We start from the raw sequence: 20,000 nt of genomic DNA, 5'->3' as shown, positions 1-20,000 counted from the left end.
CTGACACATAGATGGCGCCATTTTAGGGTCAGTTAGGTCAAATTATGCTTAAAATTCAAGAAAAATACGTAAATTAACACAGAATCTTGTAATTTTTGACATTTCTGAAGTTCCAGACCTGACACATAGATGACGCCATTTTAGGGTCAGGTCAGGTCAAATTATGCTTAAAATTCAAGAAAAATACGTAAATTAACACAGAATCTTGTAATTTTTGACATTTCTGAAGTTCCAGACCTGACACATAGATGACGCCATTTTAGGGTCAGGTCAGGTCAAATTATGCTTAAAATTCAAGAAAAATACGTAAATTAACCCAGAATCTTGTAATTTTTGACATTTCTGAAGTTCCAGACCTGTCATATAGATGGCGCCATTTTTGAGTCAAAATAGGCGCCAAAATTAAAAAACAATATGTAAAATAAAGGAAAAACAGTAATTTTTGACATTTATGAAGTTCCAGACCTGACACATAGATGGCGCCATTTTAGGGTCAGGTCAGGTCAAATTATGCTTAAAATTCAAGAAAAATACGTAAATGAACCCAGAATCTTGTAATTTTTGACATTTATGAAGTTCCAGACCTGACACATAGATGGCGCCATTTTAGGGTCAGTTAGGTCAAATTATGCTTAAAATTCAAGAAAAATACGTAAATTAACCCAGAATCTTGTAATTTTTGACATTTCTGAAGTTCCAGACCTGTCATATAGATGGCGCCATTTTTGAGTTAAAATAGGCGCCAAAATTCAAAAACAATATGTAAAATATAGGAAAAAACAGTAATTTTTGACATTTGTGAAGTTCCAGACCTGTCACATAGATGGCGCCATTTTTGAGTCAAAATAGGCGCCAAAATTCAAAAACAATATGTAAAATATAGGAAAAACAGTAATTTTTGACATTTATGAAGTTCCAGACCTGACACATAGATGGCGCCATTTTAGGGTCAGTTAGGTCAAATTATGCTTAAAATTCAAGAAAAATACGTAAATTAACCCAGAATCTTGTAATTTTTGACATTTCTGAAGTTCCAGACCTGTCATATAGATGGCGCCATTTTTGAGTCAAAATAGGCGCCAAAATTCAAAAACAATATGTAAAATAAAGGAAAAAACAGTAATTTTTGACATTTCTGAAGTTCCAGACCTGACACATAGATGGCGCCATTTTAGGGTCAGGTCAGGTCAAATTATGCTTAAAATTCAAGAAAAATACGTAAATTAACCCAGAATCTTCCCAGAATCTTGTAATTTTTGACATTTCTGAAGTTCCAGACCTGTCACATAGATGGCGCCATTTTTGAGTTAAAATAGGCGCCAAAATTCAAAAACAATATGTAAAATATAGGAAAAAACAGTAATTTTTGACATTTGTGAAGTTCCAGACCTGTCACATAGATGGCGCCATTTTTGAGTCAAAATAGGCGCCAAAATTCAAAAACAATATGTAAAATAAAGGAAAAACAGTAATTTTTGACATTTATGAAGTTCCAGACCTGACACATAGATGGCGCCATTTTAGGGTCAGTTAGGTCAAATTATGCTTAAAATTCAAGAAAAATACGTAAATTAACACAGAATCTTGTAATTTTTGACATTTCTGAAGTTCCAGACCTGTCATATAGATGGCGCCATTTTTGAGTCAAAATAGGCGCCAAAATTCAAAAACAATATGTAAAATAAAGGAAAAAACAGTAATTTTTGACATTTATGAAGTTCCAGACCTGACACATAGATGGCGCCATTTTAGGGTCAGGTCAGGTCAAATTATGCTTAACATTCAAAAAAAATACGTAAATTAACCCAGAATCTTGTAATTTTTGACATTTCTGAAGTTCCAGACCTGTCATATAGATGGCGCCATTTTTGAGTCAAAATAGGCGCCAAAATTCAAAAACAATATGTAAAATAAAGGAAAAAACAGTAATTTTTGACATTTCTGAAGTTCCAGACCTGACACATAGATGGCGCCATTTTAGGGTCAGGTCAGGTCAAATTATGCTTAAAATTCAAGAAAAATACGTAAATTAACCCAGAATCTTCCCAGAATCTTGTAATTTTTGACATTTCTGAAGTTCCAGACCTGTCATTTAGATGGCGCCATTTTTGAGTCAAAATAGGCGCCGAAATTCAAAAACAATATGTAAAATAAAGGAAAAAACAGTAATTTTTGACATTTCTGAAGTTCCAGACCTGACACATAGATGACGCCATTTTAGGGTCAGGTCAGGTCAAATTATGCTTAAAATTCAAGAAAAATACGTAAATTAACCCAGAATCTTGTAATTTTTGACATTTCTGAAGTTCCAGACCTGTCATATAGATGGCGCCATTTTTGAGTTAAAATAGGCGCCAAAATTCAAAAACAATATGTAAAATATAGGAAAAAACAGTAATTTTTGACATTTGTGAAGTTCCAGACCTGTCACATAGATGGCGCCATTTTTGAGTCAAAATAGGCGCCAAAATTCAAAAACAATATGTAAAATAAAGGAAAAAACAGTAATTTTTGACATTTCTGAAGTTCCAGACCTGACACATAGATGGCGCCATTTTAGGGTCAGGTCAGGTCAAATTATGCTTAACATTCAAAAAAAATACGTAAATTAACCCAGAATCTTGTAATTTTTGACATTTCTGAAGTTCCAGACCTGTCATATAGATGGCGCCATTTTTGAGTCAAAATAGGCGCCAAAATTCAAAAACAATATGTAAAATAAAGGAAAAAACAGTAATTTTTGACATTTCTGAAGTTCCAGACCTGACACATAGATGGCGCCATTTTAGGGTCAGGTCAGGTCAAATTATGCTTAAAATTCAAGAAAAATACGTAAATTAACCCAGAATCTTCCCAGAATCTTGTAATTTTTGACATTTGTGAAGTTCCAGACCTGTCACATAGATGGCGCCATTTTTGAGTCAAAATAGGCGCCAAAATTCAAAAACAATATGTAAAATAAAGGAAAAAACAGTAATTTTTGACATTTCTGAAGTTCCAGACCTGACACATAGATGGCGCCATTTTAGGGTCAGGTCAGGTCAAATTATGCTTAACATTCAAAAAAAATACGTAAATTAACCCAGAATCTTGTAATTTTTGACATTTCTGAAGTTCCAGACCTGTCATATAGATGGCGCCATTTTTGAGTCAAAATAGGCGCCAAAATTCAAAAACAATATGTAAAATAAAGGAAAAAACAGTAATTTTTGACATTTCTGAAGTTCCAGACCTGACACATAGATGGCGCCATTTTAGGGTCAGGTCAGGTCAAATTATGCTTAAAATTCAAGAAAAATACGTAAATTAACCCAGAATCTTCCCAGAATCTTGTAATTTTTGACATTTCTGAAGTTCCAGACCTGTCACATAGATGGCGCCATTTTTGAGTTAAAATAGGCGCCAAAATTCAAAAACAATATGTAAAATATAGGAAAAAACAGTAATTTTTGACATTTGTGAAGTTCCAGACCTGTCACATAGATGGCGCCATTTTTGAGTCAAAATAGGCGCCAAAATTCAAAAACAATATGTAAAATAAAGGAAAAACAGTAATTTTTGACATTTATGAAGTTCCAGACCTGACACATAGATGGCGCCATTTTAGGGTCAGTTAGGTCAAATTATGCTTAAAATTCAAGAAAAATACGTAAATTAACACAGAATCTTGTAATTTTTGACATTTCTGAAGTTCCAGACCTGACACATAGATGACGCCATTTTAGGGTCAGGTCAGGTCAAATTATGCTTAAAATTCAAGAAAAATACGTAAATTAACACAGAATCTTGTAATTTTTGACATTTCTGAAGTTCCAGACCTGACACATAGATGACGCCATTTTAGGGTCAGGTCAGGTCAAATTATGCTTAAAATTCAAGAAAAATACGTAAATTAACCCAGAATCTTGTAATTTTTGACATTTCTGAAGTTCCAGACCTGTCATATAGATGGCGCCATTTTTGAGTCAAAATAGGCGCCAAAATTAAAAAACAATATGTAAAATAAAGGAAAAACAGTAATTTTTGACATTTATGAAGTTCCAGACCTGACACATAGATGGCGCCATTTTAGGGTCAGGTCAGGTCAAATTATGCTTAAAATTCAAGAAAAATACGTAAATGAACCCAGAATCTTGTAATTTTTGACATTTATGAAGTTCCAGACCTGACACATAGATGGCGCCATTTTAGGGTCAGTTAGGTCAAATTATGCTTAAAATTCAAGAAAAATACGTAAATTAACCCAGAATCTTGTAATTTTTGACATTTCTGAAGTTCCAGACCTGACACATAGATGACGCCATTTTAGGGTCAGGTCAGGTCAAATTATGCTTAAAATTCAAGAAAAATACGTAAATTAACACAGAATCTTGTAATTTTTGACATTTCTGAAGTTCCAGACCTGACACATAGATGACGCCATTTTAGGGTCAGGTCAGGTCAAATTATGCTTAAAATTCAAGAAAAATACGTAAATTAACACAGAATCTTGTAATTTTTGACATTTCTGAAGTTCCAGACCTGTCATTTAGATGGCGCCATTTTTGAGTCAAAATAGGCGCCGAAATTCAAAAACAATATGTAAAATAAAGGAAAAAACAGTAATTTTTGACATTTCTGAAGTTCCAGACCTGACACATAGATGACGCCATTTTAGGGTCAGGTCAGGTCAAATTATGCTTAAAATTCAAGAAAAATACGTAAATTAACCCAGAATCTTGTAATTTTTGACATTTCTGAAGTTCCAGACCTGTCATATAGATGGCGCCATTTTTGAGTTAAAATAGGCGCCAAAATTCAAAAACAATATGTAAAATATAGGAAAAAACAGTAATTTTTGACATTTGTGAAGTTCCAGACCTGTCACATAGATGGCGCCATTTTTGAGTCAAAATAGGCGCCAAAATTCAAAAACAATATGTAAAATATAGGAAAAACAGTAATTTTTGACATTTATGAAGTTCCAGACCTGACACATAGATGGCGCCATTTTAGGGTCAGTTAGGTCAAATTATGCTTAAAATTCAAGAAAAATACGTAAATTAACCCAGAATCTTGTAATTTTTGACATTTGTGAAGTTCCAGACCTGTCATATAGATGGCGCCATTTTTGAGTCAAAATAGGCGCCAAAATTCAAAAACAATATGTAAAATAAAGGAAAAAACAGTAATTTTTGACATTTCTGAAGTTCCAGACCTGACACATAGATGGCGCCATTTTAGGGTCAGGTCAGGTCAAATTATGCTTAAAATTCAAGAAAAATACGTAAATTAACCCAGAATCTTCCCAGAATCTTGTAATTTTTGACATTTCTGAAGTTCCAGACCTGTCACATAGATGGCGCCATTTTTGAGTTAAAATAGGCGCCAAAATTCAAAAACAATATGTAAAATATAGGAAAAAACAGTAATTTTTGACATTTGTGAAGTTCCAGACCTGTCACATAGATGGCGCCATTTTTGAGTCAAAATAGGCGCCAAAATTCAAAAACAATATGTAAAATAAAGGAAAAACAGTAATTTTTGACATTTATGAAGTTCCAGACCTGACACATAGATGGCGCCATTTTAGGGTCAGTTAGGTCAAATTATGCTTAAAATTCAAGAAAAATACGTAAATTAACCCAGAATCTTGTAATTTTTGACATTTCTGAAGTTCCAGACCTGTCATATAGATGGCGCCATTTTTGAGTCAAAATAGGCGCCAAAATTCAAAAACAATATGTAAAATAAAGGAAAAAACAGTAATTTTTGACATTTATGAAGTTCCAGACCTGACACATAGATGGCGCCATTTTAGGGTCAGGTCAGGTCAAATTATGCTTAACATTCAAAAAAAATACGTAAATTAACCCAGAATCTTGTAATTTTTGACATTTCTGAAGTTCCAGACCTGTCATATAGATGGCGCCATTTTTGAGTCAAAATAGGCGCCAAAATTCAAAAACAATATGTAAAATAAAGGAAAAAACAGTAATTTTTGACATTTCTGAAGTTCCAGACCTGACACATAGATGGCGCCATTTTAGGGTCAGGTCAGGTCAAATTATGCTTAAAATTCAAGAAAAATACGTAAATTAACCCAGAATCTTCCCAGAATCTTGTAATTTTTGACATTTCTGAAGTTCCAGACCTGTCACATAGATGGCGCCATTTTTGAGTTAAAATAGGCGCCAAAATTCAAAAACAATATGTAAAATATAGGAAAAAACAGTAATTTTTGACATTTGTGAAGTTCCAGACCTGTCACATAGATGGCGCCATTTTTGAGTCAAAATAGGCGCCAAAATTCAAAAACAATATGTAAAATAAAGGAAAAACAGTAATTTTTGACATTTATGAAGTTCCAGACCTGACACATAGATGGCGCCATTTTAGGGTCAGTTAGGTCAAATTATGCTTAAAATTCAAGAAAAATACGTAAATTAACACAGAATCTTGTAATTTTTGACATTTCTGAAGTTCCAGACCTGACACATAGATGACGCCATTTTAGGGTCAGGTCAGGTCAAATTATGCTTAAAATTCAAGAAAAATACGTAAATTAACACAGAATCTTGTAATTTTTGACATTTCTGAAGTTCCAGACCTGACACATAGATGACGCCATTTTAGGGTCAGGTCAGGTCAAATTATGCTTAAAATTCAAGAAAAATACGTAAATTAACACAGAATCTTGTAATTTTTGACATTTCTGAAGTTCCAGACCTGTCATTTAGATGGCGCCATTTTTGAGTCAAAATAGGCGCCGAAATTCAAAAACAATATGTAAAATAAAGGAAAAAACAGTAATTTTTGACATTTCTGAAGTTCCAGACCTGACACATAGATGACGCCATTTTAGGGTCAGGTCAGGTCAAATTATGCTTAAAATTCAAGAAAAATACGTAAATTAACCCAGAATCTTGTAATTTTTGACATTTCTGAAGTTCCAGACCTGTCATATAGATGGCGCCATTTTTGAGTTAAAATAGGCGCCAAAATTCAAAAACAATATGTAAAATATAGGAAAAAACAGTAATTTTTGACATTTGTGAAGTTCCAGACCTGTCACATAGATGGCGCCATTTTTGAGTCAAAATAGGCGCCAAAATTCAAAAACAATATGTAAAATAAAGGAAAAAACAGTAATTTTTGACATTTCTGAAGTTCCAGACCTGACACATAGATGGCGCCATTTTAGGGTCAGGTCAGGTCAAATTATGCTTAACATTCAAAAAAAATACGTAAATTAACCCAGAATCTTGTAATTTTTGACATTTCTGAAGTTCCAGACCTGTCATATAGATGGCGCCATTTTTGAGTCAAAATAGGCGCCAAAATTCAAAAACAATATGTAAAATAAAGGAAAAAACAGTAATTTTTGACATTTCTGAAGTTCCAGACCTGACACATAGATGGCGCCATTTTAGGGTCAGGTCAGGTCAAATTATGCTTAAAATTCAAGAAAAATACGTAAATTAACCCAGAATCTTCCCAGAATCTTGTAATTTTTGACATTTGTGAAGTTCCAGACCTGTCACATAGATGGCGCCATTTTTGAGTCAAAATAGGCGCCAAAATTCAAAAACAATATGTAAAATAAAGGAAAAAACAGTAATTTTTGACATTTCTGAAGTTCCAGACCTGACACATAGATGGCGCCATTTTAGGGTCAGGTCAGGTCAAATTATGCTTAACATTCAAAAAAAATACGTAAATTAACCCAGAATCTTGTAATTTTTGACATTTCTGAAGTTCCAGACCTGTCATATAGATGGCGCCATTTTTGAGTCAAAATAGGCGCCAAAATTCAAAAACAATATGTAAAATAAAGGAAAAAACAGTAATTTTTGACATTTCTGAAGTTCCAGACCTGTCATATAGATGGCGCCACTAAATTATGTTTTCGACTAACAGGTGGCGATACCAACATTAATAGTTACAGAAAGCTGTAATTTTTTTGACTTTCAAGTTTAGGTAACTGTTCTACAGATGGCGCCAGCATTGCTACAAATACAGGAACCTGTAGTTGTTTTTTGACATTTGACATCTTGACCTAATCTATAGGTCTAAAGATCAGCAATAGAATGGACTTCAAAGTTGATAATAAAGCTTTATTTTTATTATATATCGTAAATGGATTGTGTTTAAGCATAACGTTTGAATGGTTATGCAACCGCTTAAACTAATTGTTGCCGAACTTTCGTCTTTCCTTTGCATTCTTGAATAACGGAAATATAGATGGATTATTTTTGTGCATGAATTTTAAATTGTTATGCAACCATGAAAACACTAATTATTTTCTTTTTTCGGAGTTTTTTCAGATTATTGAAAGTCTGACACAAAACCTGTCCGTAACTGCGGCGTTCTCGCCAAACGCTACAGCTTGAAAAATCTAAAATTCGCATAGTCTAAATGTCCGAGAAAAATCGAAATTAAATGAAAACGAACAAAAGTTCGGACCGAACTAACATTAATCGAAAGTGGATGTCATAATTTTAAGTCCCTAACTAAACGGGATCTAAAACCCTTTCGAAACTGTGGCGTTCGAATTTTGATGAAAATTATTCCAAGTCCAAAGTCGGAACTGAAGCGTTCACATTGAACGCTACAGTTTCGAGAATCTATTCGGAACTGAAGCGTTCACATTGAACGCTACAGTTTCGAGAATCTATTCGGAACTGAAGCGTTCACATTGAACGCTACAGTTTCGAGAATCTATTCGGAACTGAGGCGTTCACTTTGAACGTTACAGTTTCGAGAATTTATTCGGAACTGAAGCGTTCACATTGAACGTTACAGTTTCGAAAGGACAAAATTAACAAAGACCAAAAGTCCGAGAAAAATTGAAATTAAATGAAAATGAACAAAAGTTCGGACCGAACTAACATTAATCGAAAGTGGATGTCATAATTTTAAGTCCCTAACTGAACGGGATCTAAAACCCTTTCGAAACTGTGGCGTTCGAATTTTGATGAAAATTATTCTAAGTCCAAAGTCGGAACTGAAGCGTTCACATTGAACGCTACAGTTTCGAAAATCTATTCGGAACTGAAGCGTTCACACTGGCGATTGCTTATGCAACCATGAAAGCACAAATATGAAACGCTACAGTTTCGAAAACTCATTCGGAACTGAAGCGTTCACACTGGCGATTGTTTATGCAACCATGAAAGCACAAAAATGAAACGCCACAGTTGCGAAAACTCATTCGGAACTGATGCGTTTACACCGAACGCTACAGTTTTGAAACCTCGTTCGGAACTGATGCGTTCAAAAATGTCGAAATTTTTACAAGTCCAGTTTCGGAACTGTAGCGACTGCATGGACTTAGCGCGAAAAGGACACATTCAGTGGGAACTGTAGCGGTAGGGACCCGTAAAAAAAGTAAAAAAAATAATAAAATATTTTATTTTTTGCTTTTTACCTTCCGTATACACAATTTTTTTTTTTTTTTTTTTTTTTTTTTTTTAAAGTCCAAATTGGGAACTGTAGCGGTCAACAGAAAAAAAAACTTTTTCCATCAACCACATACAATTCCCATTTTTAATATAATATTATTATTTATATTAATATTATAATTATTCATAATATATTACTGAACATTTGCTTCTCCTCAGTTTCGTTCTTTGGTTTCCAATATCATTCACTCGATCATATTTAATTCAAGCTTGTTATCGGAGGAGAAACAAGTCTTTCACAATTTTCACCAGTTCTGCTTACCATGTGACGGATCTTTTGTTTTTCAACGGGCGGAACAATAATCGAGATTTTTACTGCTTGGTGTTTCGGGCTTTGTGTTTTATTTTATAGATCCGTCACATTATTCAAGTAAATTATTCAATTCAATTTGTCGTCTGCATTAGAGTCAAGATTATTAATTTCATCTCATTTGCAGACGACTTTGGATAAGAGCACTGGGTGGTCACGTTTTTTAACTAGCGGTGAATTAGCTAATTCGTTCGCAAAATGCACGTTACAGGCGGACTAATTCACATTTCGCTATTCATCGAGAAATTTTTATTCACAGCGGTATATTGTCTTTCTAGAGACTTACCACTTTTTATTTCATCGATGTATTTTTATTTTTAATTTAGCATAATATCATTAAACGGGGTCGCGATGTACGAGAGGTAACAGATCGTACGGACGCGCACATTTGATTTCATGTCAATCCATTCATCGTGCGTACTTGTCCGTCATCGCTGCCACTTACCATCACTACTCCCTATATATGCCACCGCGGCAGCGATCAGCTCTGAATCGCTCGATGCGTGAAACGATCGAAATCCCATAGTGCGCCGGCCGCTCGCTATGGGCGAGGGGTAGAGTAAAACGGTCTGATCGCTCGGTGCAAAAGTCCGTTTGGGTACTTAGAGACGGAATTTTAAAATTCTGATTTCGCAGATCAATTTCAAGGATTATTAGGACTCGAATGCTGTCGACCATGTTTTGTAAAAAAAGTTTTTTACGTTTTTACGGCAATTTGACTGAACGCTACAGTTTCGAAAAAAAGTCGGAACTGTGGCGTTCGATCGAAATTTTTCCAAGTCCGAAGTCGAAACTGTAGCGGTCGACCAAAATTTTTCTAAGTCCGATTCGAAACTGAGGCGTTCGACCGAAATTTTTCCAAGTCCAATTCGAAACTGTAGCGTTCGAACAAAATTTTTCTAAGTCCGAAGTCGAAACTGTAGCGTTCGGCGCTCATTCGTCTAAGTCCGAACTCGGAAGTGTAGCGGTTGACAAATTTACATTGACCAAAAGTCCGAGAAAAATCGAAATTAAATCCAAACGAACAAATGTTTGGGTCGAACTAGCATCGATAGAAGGTAGATTTTATAATTTCAAGCTCCTAATTAAACGGGATCTAAAACCCTCTGGAAACTGAGGCGTTCGAAATTTTGATGAAAATTTTTCTAAGTCCGAAATAGGAACTGTGGCGGTCGAGCGAAATTTTTCTAAGTCCGTAGTCGAAACTGAGGTGTTCGAATTTTTGATAAAAATTTTTCTAAGTCTCATGTTGGAACTGTGGCGGTCGAGCGAAATTTTTCCAAGTCCGAAGTCGAAACTGTAGCGTTCGAACGAAATTTTTCTAAGTCCGAAGTCGAAACTGTAGCGTTCGGCGCTCATTCGTCTAAGTCCGAAGTCGGAAGTGTAGCGGTTGACAAATTTACATTGACCAAAAGTACGAGAAAAATCGAAATTAAATGCAAACGAACAAATGTTTGGGTCGAACTAACATCGATAGAAGGTAGATTTTATAATTTCAAGCTTCTAATTAAACGGGATCTAAAACCCTCTGGAAACTGAGGCGTTCGAAATTTTGATGAAAATTTTTCTAAGTCCGAAATAGGAACTGTGGCGGTCGAGCGAAATTTTTCTAAGTCCGTAGTCGAAACTGAGGTGTTCGAATTTTTGATAAAAATTTTTCTAAGTCTCATGTTGGAACTGTGGCGGTCGAGCGAAATTTTTCCAAGTCCGAAGTCGAAACTGTAGCGTTCGAACGAAATTTTTCTAAGTCCGAAGTCGAAACTGTAGCGGTCGACCAAAATTTTTCTAAGTCCGATTCGAAACTGAGGCGTTCGACCGAAATTTTTCTAAGTCCAATTCGAAACTGTGGCGGTCGAGCGAAATTTTTCTAAGTCCGAAGTCGAAACTGTAGCGTTCGGCGCTCATTCGTCTAAGTCCGAAGTCGGAAGTGTAGCGGTTGATAAATTTACATTGACCAAAAGTCCCAGAAAAATCGAAATTAAATGCAAACGAACAAAAGTTACGGTCGAACTAACACCAAACAAGGGTGGCTGTGATAATTTCAAACCCCTAACTAAACGGGATCTAAAACCCTCTGGAAACTGAGGCGTTCGAAATTTTGATGAAAATTATTCTAAGTCCGAAGTCGGAACTGAGGTGTTCGGTCGAAATGCCGTAAAAACGTAAAAAATATTTTTTTCAAAACACCGTTAACGGCATTCGAGTCCTAATGACCCTTGAAATTGATCTGCGAAATCAGAATTTTAAAATTCCGTCTCTAAGTACCCAAACGGACTTTTGCACCGAGCGATCAGACCGATTTACCCGACCCCTCGCCCATAGCGAGCGGCCGGCGCGCTATGGGATTTCGACCGTTTCGCGCATCGAGTGATTCAGAGCTGAACGCTGCCGCGCTGGCATATATAGGGATAGTAGTGGTGGTATGTAGCAGCGGACAAAAGCGTACGATCGAAATGTGATTTTATGTGCGTCCGATTATCTTGTTACCTCTCGTACACCGCGACTTACCCGTAGTTGGGACGATGGCCGGAATGTGTACCCTGTGGACCCACCATCGTTTGAGGGATGACAAATCTTGCCATTGACCATGCACAGCGAGATTGCGGATGCGGCGAGCGTTTCTATGTTAGCGGTCCAAATGCAATCAAAGATTTTATGTGTTCGTGTCAGAACGACCAAAAATTAACAAATGCGTCAACTCACTAAAGTCCGAGCGAGAATTTTGAAATAAATAAAATTTCATAAACTCGTAACGTGTGAATATTTCTAAAGAGAAATCTCACAATAAACCGTCGCTTTCAATCTAGCGAAGAGTATGGAGAATGTTTGAACTTTTGCTTGTCGACGACGATATTTTTTCTTTACGATAAAATTTCAAGTCGATGTGCCCAAAAATCTCTAAATTTTGAACTGGGAAATTATTTCTTCGTCCGATGAATCGCATTGATCTCTGTTTTTGACGAAAAAAAGACGGATAAAATGCAGCATTCAATCAAGGATATAAAATAAAAGAAAAATTTTCCGTAAAAACTATATTACAATGGAGGATTATGTTTCTACTTTTCGTCCGATGAGTCGCAACAAAAATAAGTAATCCATCCGTCGTTGTTCGTTTAGTCGATCTGAATGCACTGTAAAAATTTATTAAAGTAAAATGTTACGTTTGCATTTCATGAATTTTGACAAACGTGTACCGAAATGTGTACAAATTATTTATTTCGACGACGACGACAACTTAGAACGGATGAATAAAATTAATTGTTGCAAGATTCAAACAAGGATGAAAAAGTCATAGAAAATTATTCCGTAACCATGATATTGGATTATTTTTTCTTCACTCTCTCCTCCGATGAGTCGCAACAAATAAAAATCCATAAATCAATTCATCCGTCGTTGTTCGTTTAGTCGATCTGAATGCACTGTAAAAATTTATTAAAGTAAAAATGTTACGTTGCATTTCATGAATTTTGACAAACGTGTACCCCGAAGTGTGTACAAATTATTTATTTCGACGACGACGACAACTTAGAACGGATGAATAAGAATAAAATTGTTGCAGGAGATTCAATCAAGGATGATGTGAAAAAAATGTCGAAAAATTTTCCATCCAGAAAGATCGCGTGGCGTTACGTCTCTTCTTACGAGGTTTTCGTTTCGCAGACACGCACACTTTCTTCAAAACAATAATAGGAAAGTGTTCAGTTTTTTATAAGAGCAGCAGGTGTCTTTCCGAAATTCTACGATTATTGTAGCTTATATGACTAGAAGGAAAGAAAGACTAAAACTCTCTTATTTTAAAACAAGAACGCAGTTCCCTGGTTGATCCTGCCAGTAGTCATATGCTTGTCTCAAAGATTAAGCCATGCATGTCTCAGTACAAGCCAAATTAAGGTGAAACCGCGAAAGGCTCATTAAATCAGTTATGGTTCCTTAGATCGTACCCACATTTACTTGGATAACTGTGGTAATTCTAGAGCTAATACATGCAAACAGAGCTCCAACCGGAAACGGAAGGAGCGCTTTTATTAGATCAAAACCAATCGGTGGCGGTCTCCGTCATCGTACAACTTGGTGACTCTGAATAACTTTACGCTGATCGCACGGTCTCGCACCGGCGACGCATCTTTCAAATGTCTGCCTTATCAACTGTCGATGGTAGGTTCTGCGCCTACCATGGTTGTAACGGGTAACGGGGAATCAGGGTTCGATTCCGGAGAGGGAGCCTGAGAAACGGCTACCACATCCAAGGAAGGCAGCAGGCGCGCAAATTACCCACTCCCGGCACGGGGAGGTAGTGACGAAAAATAACGATACGGGACTCATCCGAGGCCCCGTAATCGGAATGAGTACACTCTAAACCCTTTAACGAGGATCAATTGGAGGGCAAGTCTGGTGCCAGCAGCCGCGGTAATTCCAGCTCCAATAGCGTATATTAAAGTTGTTGCGGTTAAAAAGCTCGTAGTCGAATCTGTGTCCCGCGCCGCCGGTTCATCGTTCGCGGTGTCAACTGGCGTGCCGCGGGACGTCCTGCCGGTGGGCTTAGCTCGAGAGGGCGGCCCAACTCAATCCCGCCGCGGTGCTCTTCATTGAGTGTCGAGGTGGGCCGGCACGTTTACTTTGAACAAATTAGAGTGCTTAAAGCAGGCTAAAACTTCGCCTGAATACTGTGTGCATGGAATAATGGAATAGGACCTCGGTTCTATTTTGTTGGTTTTCGGAACCCCGAGGTAATGATTAATAGGAACGGATGGGGGCATTCGTATTGCGACGTTAGAGGTGAAATTCTTGGATCGTCGCAAGACGGACAGAAGCGAAAGCATTTGCCAAAAACGCTTTCATTGATCAAGAACGAAAGTTAGAGGTTCGAAGGCGATCAGATACCGCCCTAGTTCTAACCATAAACGATGCCAGCTAGCGATCCGCCGACGTTCTTCCGATGACTCGGCGGGCAGCTTCCGGGAAACCAAAGCTTTTGGGTTCCGGGGGAAGTATGGTTGCAAAGCTGAAACTTAAAGGAATTGACGGAAGGGCACCACCAGGAGTGGAGCCTGCGGCTTAATTTGACTCAACACGGGAAACCTCACCAGGCCCGGACACCGGAAGGATTGACAGATTGAGAGCTCTTTCTTGATTCGGTGGGTGGTGGTGCATGGCCGTTCTTAGTTGGTGGAGCGATTTGTCTGGTTAATTCCGATAACGAACGAGACTCTAGCCTGCTAAATAGGCGTATTTCGACATCCCAAAGGCCCGTCGATCCTGGGTTCGCCCGGTGGTCGTGCGCGGTTTTTACTGTCGGCGTACAAACAATTCTTCTTAGAGGGACAGGCGGCTTCTAGCCGCACGAGATTGAGCAATAACAGGTCTGTGATGCCCTTAGATGTTCTGGGCCGCACGCGCGCTACACTGAAGGAATCAGCGTGTCCTCCCTGACCGAGCGGTCCGGGTAACCCGCTGAACCTCCTTCGTGCTAGGGATTGGGGCTTGCAATTGTTCCCCATGAACGAGGAATTCCCAGTAAGCGTGAGTCATAAGCTCGCGTTGATTACGTCCCTGCCCTTTGTACACACCGCCCGTCGCTACTACCGATTGAATGATTTAGTGAGGTCTTCGGACCGGTACGCGATGGCGTTTCGACGTCGTCGATGTCGCTGGGAAGATGACCAAACTTGATCATTTAGAGGAAGTAAAAGTCGTAACAAGGTTTCCGTAGGTGAACCTGCGGAAGGATCATTAACGTGTCCTCGTACACACGAATTTTGACATATGTATAATTTATTATTATGCATTTTTATTTGATCGTGTCGATGTACACTTTATGTTTTTACAACACCGTCGTCGATGACATGGAGTCGACGGCACGATCTTTTGTCGTGCCGTTGCTTGTTTCTTTTTGAAACACCGTGTGTACGACGTTTTGAACTACGAATCGTACATATTCGGAAAAACAATAGCGTTACGCTGGCCCGCAGCGCCGGTCCTTGCGATCGAGTTTTTCACCTTTTTTGAACGAGAAAAACCGAATTCGCTCGGGCATACGGCTGTTTCTTCGGGTACCTAGATTTTTTGATTTTTTTTGTACTATCTCTCGATCTTTTCCAATGATGGAAAAAAGGAGGGACGCTTTCGGTTTTTCGACCGGATCGCGGAAAGTTGTGAACTCCACCGCGAAAGTCGAAAGACGTTAGAAGTCCTCTTTTTTCGGACACACGGAGAGGATGTAGCAGAGTAGTCGAGAAAGAAGAAAATCGCAGGTGTCGAATTAGGTTACGACTCCGTGGGTTTTAAATGATTTACGCCCGGCTACGGGACCGGCGAGAAACGCTCCCGATTTTACGATTCGCGTGAATGATGTTCGTCGTTAGACGCTTCAAAGAGTTTTTTGAAAGCGCCGTTAAACGAGCGATCACACACACATCACACCTTGCTTTTTTAATGTTTTTGGTAGATGTGGTAAAGTGATTTCGTTAGAAACGGTAAAATTCTCTTTACGGAGCGTACGACTGCACCATTTCAAAATTATATACACCGTCAATCGTCATTAAGTCACGATATAGAACGGTAAACTTGAGGATTTTATGTTAGACGCTCAGTCTGGCACGTCTATAGATTTTTTCGTCAAAATTCACGATCTGTCTTCGGTTTGGCGACGAAAAAATATAGAAAGAAAATTGAAACACGAACACAAAGACCGCCCGCGAAAATCTCTTTTCGCTTACGGCGGATACTAATTCGCTTTTTCATAACGAGTACGATGATGTAATGATGTGTTGATTCCGATCGATCAAAAACCGTCTCTTCGTCACACTTTTTAAAGTGCTTGACACACGCACACTAAATGAAAGACACAATAAAGGAAAACTACCGAAAATGTAGTTTATGAGAGAAAGCAGCATTATTTATTAAAATTATTGCTGAGAAAAAGGAAATTGGCAAATTCCTAATTAAAATCGTATCGAACATGTCCCATCTTCACACATACATGCTCGTACTTTGCGTGTAAAAGCGGAGACCGCGTGAAAAAGAAAAGTGCTTCTTTTTCGGTGCGCGGATACAAATTTGTGTTTGGGTTAATATTTTTTTTAATTTTTTCGTACGCGTAAAACTGAGACCGACGATCGCGTTCCCTTTCAGACGAGAAAGTACGGACGAAAGACAATTAAGAGCGAGAATCATAAATATCCATACCACAACACCGAAATTTTAGACGTGGCACGTTTCGGAACCACGAAGATCATTTTCGTTTCGGATGTACGCACGTACGCAAAAATTTTTGCAAGACGTGTATAGACAGCTGGACGATCGGCATGATCGGGGTTCTTGTGGAACGAGCGTTTAAATTTTAAAAAGATTACCCTGAACGGTGGATCACTTGGCTCGTGGGTCGATGAAGAACGCAGCTAATTGCGCGTCAACTTGTGAACTGCAGGACACATGAACATCGACATTTCGAACGCACATTGCGGTCCTCGGATATAATGTTCCCGGACCACTCCTGGCTGAGGGTCGTGTCAATTTCAAAGACTGCTCGGTTTTCGTTTTCGGACGAAAACGTCGGAGCGTGTTGGATGTGTTGCGACGCGTCGAATAGGTACTCATTAATGTACGTGATCGTCACTTACGTCACGATATAACGACGCACGCCTCGAACGTGTGCCGAGACGTTTACTCGAGCGTGTTTTTTCGTCAAAAAGGACGGGACGGGTATGCTTTGTATTTTTTTTTTACAAAGTCCGTCGGACGTCCACCTTGCGAATCATAAATACGAAAGTGTTTACGTCGGCACATGTTCTTGCGTGGTGTGTCGTAGAATCGTGTGTTTGTGTGCGTTTCTCGTGCAGCGAGTAAATTTGCGCGACATCTTAAGACGCGAAAGCGACCAACTACTACTTGTTGTAGTTGTTGGCTGGTCTTTCGGCGTAGCACGTCCTATTTCTTCAACATGTCGTCATTTAAAAAAAAAAATGGCGTTTTAAGGTTGAGAACGTTATAGACGGTCGTCGTGTCCGAGACGTGTAATGCAAATCGCGACAGACGTCAGATCGTAAGCGTTTCTGTAAACTTAGCCATTTTTTAAAAAGAAAAATGACGAACACGTATAGCAAGGAATGGGAGACGTGTCGTGATCGTCGAAATGACCGAATGAAAAATTTTTATTTTTCATATGCGACCTCAGAGCAGGTGAGACTACCCGCTGAATTTAAGCATATTACTAAGCGGAGGAAAAGAAACTAACTAGGATTCCCTCAGTAGCGGCGAGCGAACAGGGAGAAGCCCAGCACCGAATCCCGCGGCCGAAACCGGACGCCGGGAAATGTGGTGTTAGGGAGGATCCGTCATCCCGAGATCGTGCGGCGCGTCCAAGTCCATCTTGAACGGGGCCACAGCCCATAGAGGGTGCCAGGCCCGTAGCGACCGCTGCCGATAACGGGAGGATCTCTCCTCAGAGTCGGGTTGCTTGAGAGTGCAGCCCTAAGTGGGTGGTAAACTCCATCTAAGGCTAAATATGACCACGAGACCGATAGCGAACAAGTACCGTGAGGGAAAGTTGAAAAGAACTTTGAAGAGAGAGTTCAATAGTACGTGAAACCGTTCAGGGGTAAACCTGAGAAACCCGAAAGGTCGAAAGGGGAGATTCAGCGTGACTCGATGGCGGCGCTGGACGATCGTGTGACAGATGGCGTACGCGTCGTTTGCACCTTTCGTTTTGTCGATCTGCCGTCGAACGCGTGCACTTCTCCCCCTGTAGGACGTCGCGATCCGTTGAGTGCCGGTCTAAGGCCCGCGGTGGAGCTCGTTCGGACGGTTCGCCGTTCGCCGAATGAACCCGTGGTGTTTCCCGATCGGCTCGCTCGACGGTATACAGATGGCGCGGGGCCGCTACACAGTTAGCGTCCGACCTTCGGCAAGCGCGCCCGTCGTGATGGTGATCGGACCTGGTGCCGGTCCCGTCCCCGGGTGGCTGTTCGCTGAGGTGTTCTCGGACAGACCTCGTTGAAACGCCGATCTGCGACGCTATAGCTTTGGGTACTTTCAGGACCCGTCTTGAAACACGGACCAAGGAGTCTAGCATGTGCGCGAGTCATTGGGATTTAACTAAACCTAAAGGCGCAATGAAAGTGAAGGTCCGCCTTGCGCGGACCAAGGGAGGATGGGCGGTCGTTACGGCTGCCGCCCCGCACTCCCGGGGCGTCTCGTTCTCATTGCGAGAAGAGGCGCACCAAGAGCGTACACGCTGGGACCCGATGGGACCCGAAAGATGGTGAACTATGCCTGGTCAGGACGAAGTCAGGGGAAACCCTGATGGAGGTCCGTAGCGATTCTGACGTGCAAATCGATCGTCGGAACTGGGTATAGGGGCGAAAGACTAATCGAACCATCTAGTAGCTGGTTCCCTCCGAAGTTTCCCTCAGGATAGCTGGCGCTCATAGCATACGAGTTTCATCCGGTAAAGCGAATGATTAGAGGCATTGGGGTCGAAACGGCCTCAACCTATTCTCAAACTTTAAATGGGTGAGATCTCCGGCTTGCTCGAACTATTGAAGCCGCGAGACTCGAATCAGAGTGCCAAGTGGGCCATTTTTGGTAAGCAGAACTGGCGCTGTGGGATGAACCAAACGCCGAGTTAAAGCGCCTAAATCGACGCTTATGGGATACCATGAAAGGCGTTGGTAACTTAAGACATCAGGACGGTGGCCATGGAAGTCGGAATCCGCCAAGGAGTGTGTAACAACTCACCTGCCGAAGTTACTAGCCCTGAAAATGGATGGCGCTGAAGCGTCGTGCTTATACTCGGCCGTCAGAGGCATGTGCGGTCAGGTTATTAAATTAACCGGCCATGAAGCCCTGACGAGTAGGAGGGTCGCGGCGGTGAGCGCAGAAGGACTGGCCGTGAGGCCGTCTGGAGCCGCCGTCGGTGCAGATCTTGGTGGTAGTAGCAAATACTCCAGCGAGGCCCTGGAGGACTGACGTGGAGAAGGGTTTCGTGTGAACAGCCGTTGCACACGAGTCAGTCGATCCTAAGCCCTAGGCGAAAGCCGATGTTGATGTGGTGTAGATTTTTGTCGTTGGTCGCAATTCGCAATTGTTGACGGAAACGTACGGAATTGTGCACACACCCGATGGGCGAAAGGGAATCCGGTTCCTATTCCGGAACCCGGCAGCGGAACCGTTTATAATTCGGGCCCTCGAAAGAGAGTTCGTCGGGGCAACCCAAAAGGACCCGGAGACGCCGTCGGGAGATCCGGGAA

General features: G+C 39.9%; 2 non-coding genes and 1 pseudogene across 2 annotated transcripts; all 3 read left to right on the top strand.

Moving 5' to 3' along the window:
* The first annotated feature begins 13,565 nt into the window (after positions 1-13,565).
* LOC148165465 (small subunit ribosomal RNA) lies at positions 13,566-15,486 on the top strand. Its single transcript, XR_015771451.1, has one exon. It is a non-coding gene; the product is annotated as a small subunit ribosomal RNA (ribosomal RNA).
* Positions 15,487-17,102: 1,616 nt separating this feature from the next.
* Positions 17,103-17,259, top strand: LOC148165464 (5.8S ribosomal RNA). Its single transcript, XR_015771449.1, has one exon. It is a non-coding gene; the product is annotated as a 5.8S ribosomal RNA (ribosomal RNA).
* A 658-nt stretch (positions 17,260-17,917) lies between these two features.
* LOC148165463 (large subunit ribosomal RNA) lies at positions 17,918-20,000 on the top strand (annotated as a pseudogene; the record flags this gene model as incomplete).

This window comes from Gnatocerus cornutus, unplaced genomic scaffold (genome assembly GCF_029298725.1).
Source record: "Gnatocerus cornutus isolate USDA-ARS CGAHR unplaced genomic scaffold, icGnaCorn1.1 ctg00000309.1, whole genome shotgun sequence".
Classification (NCBI taxonomy): domain Eukaryota; kingdom Metazoa; phylum Arthropoda; class Insecta; order Coleoptera; family Tenebrionidae; genus Gnatocerus; species Gnatocerus cornutus.
This window is presented reverse-complemented; position numbering and strand designations above follow the sequence as displayed.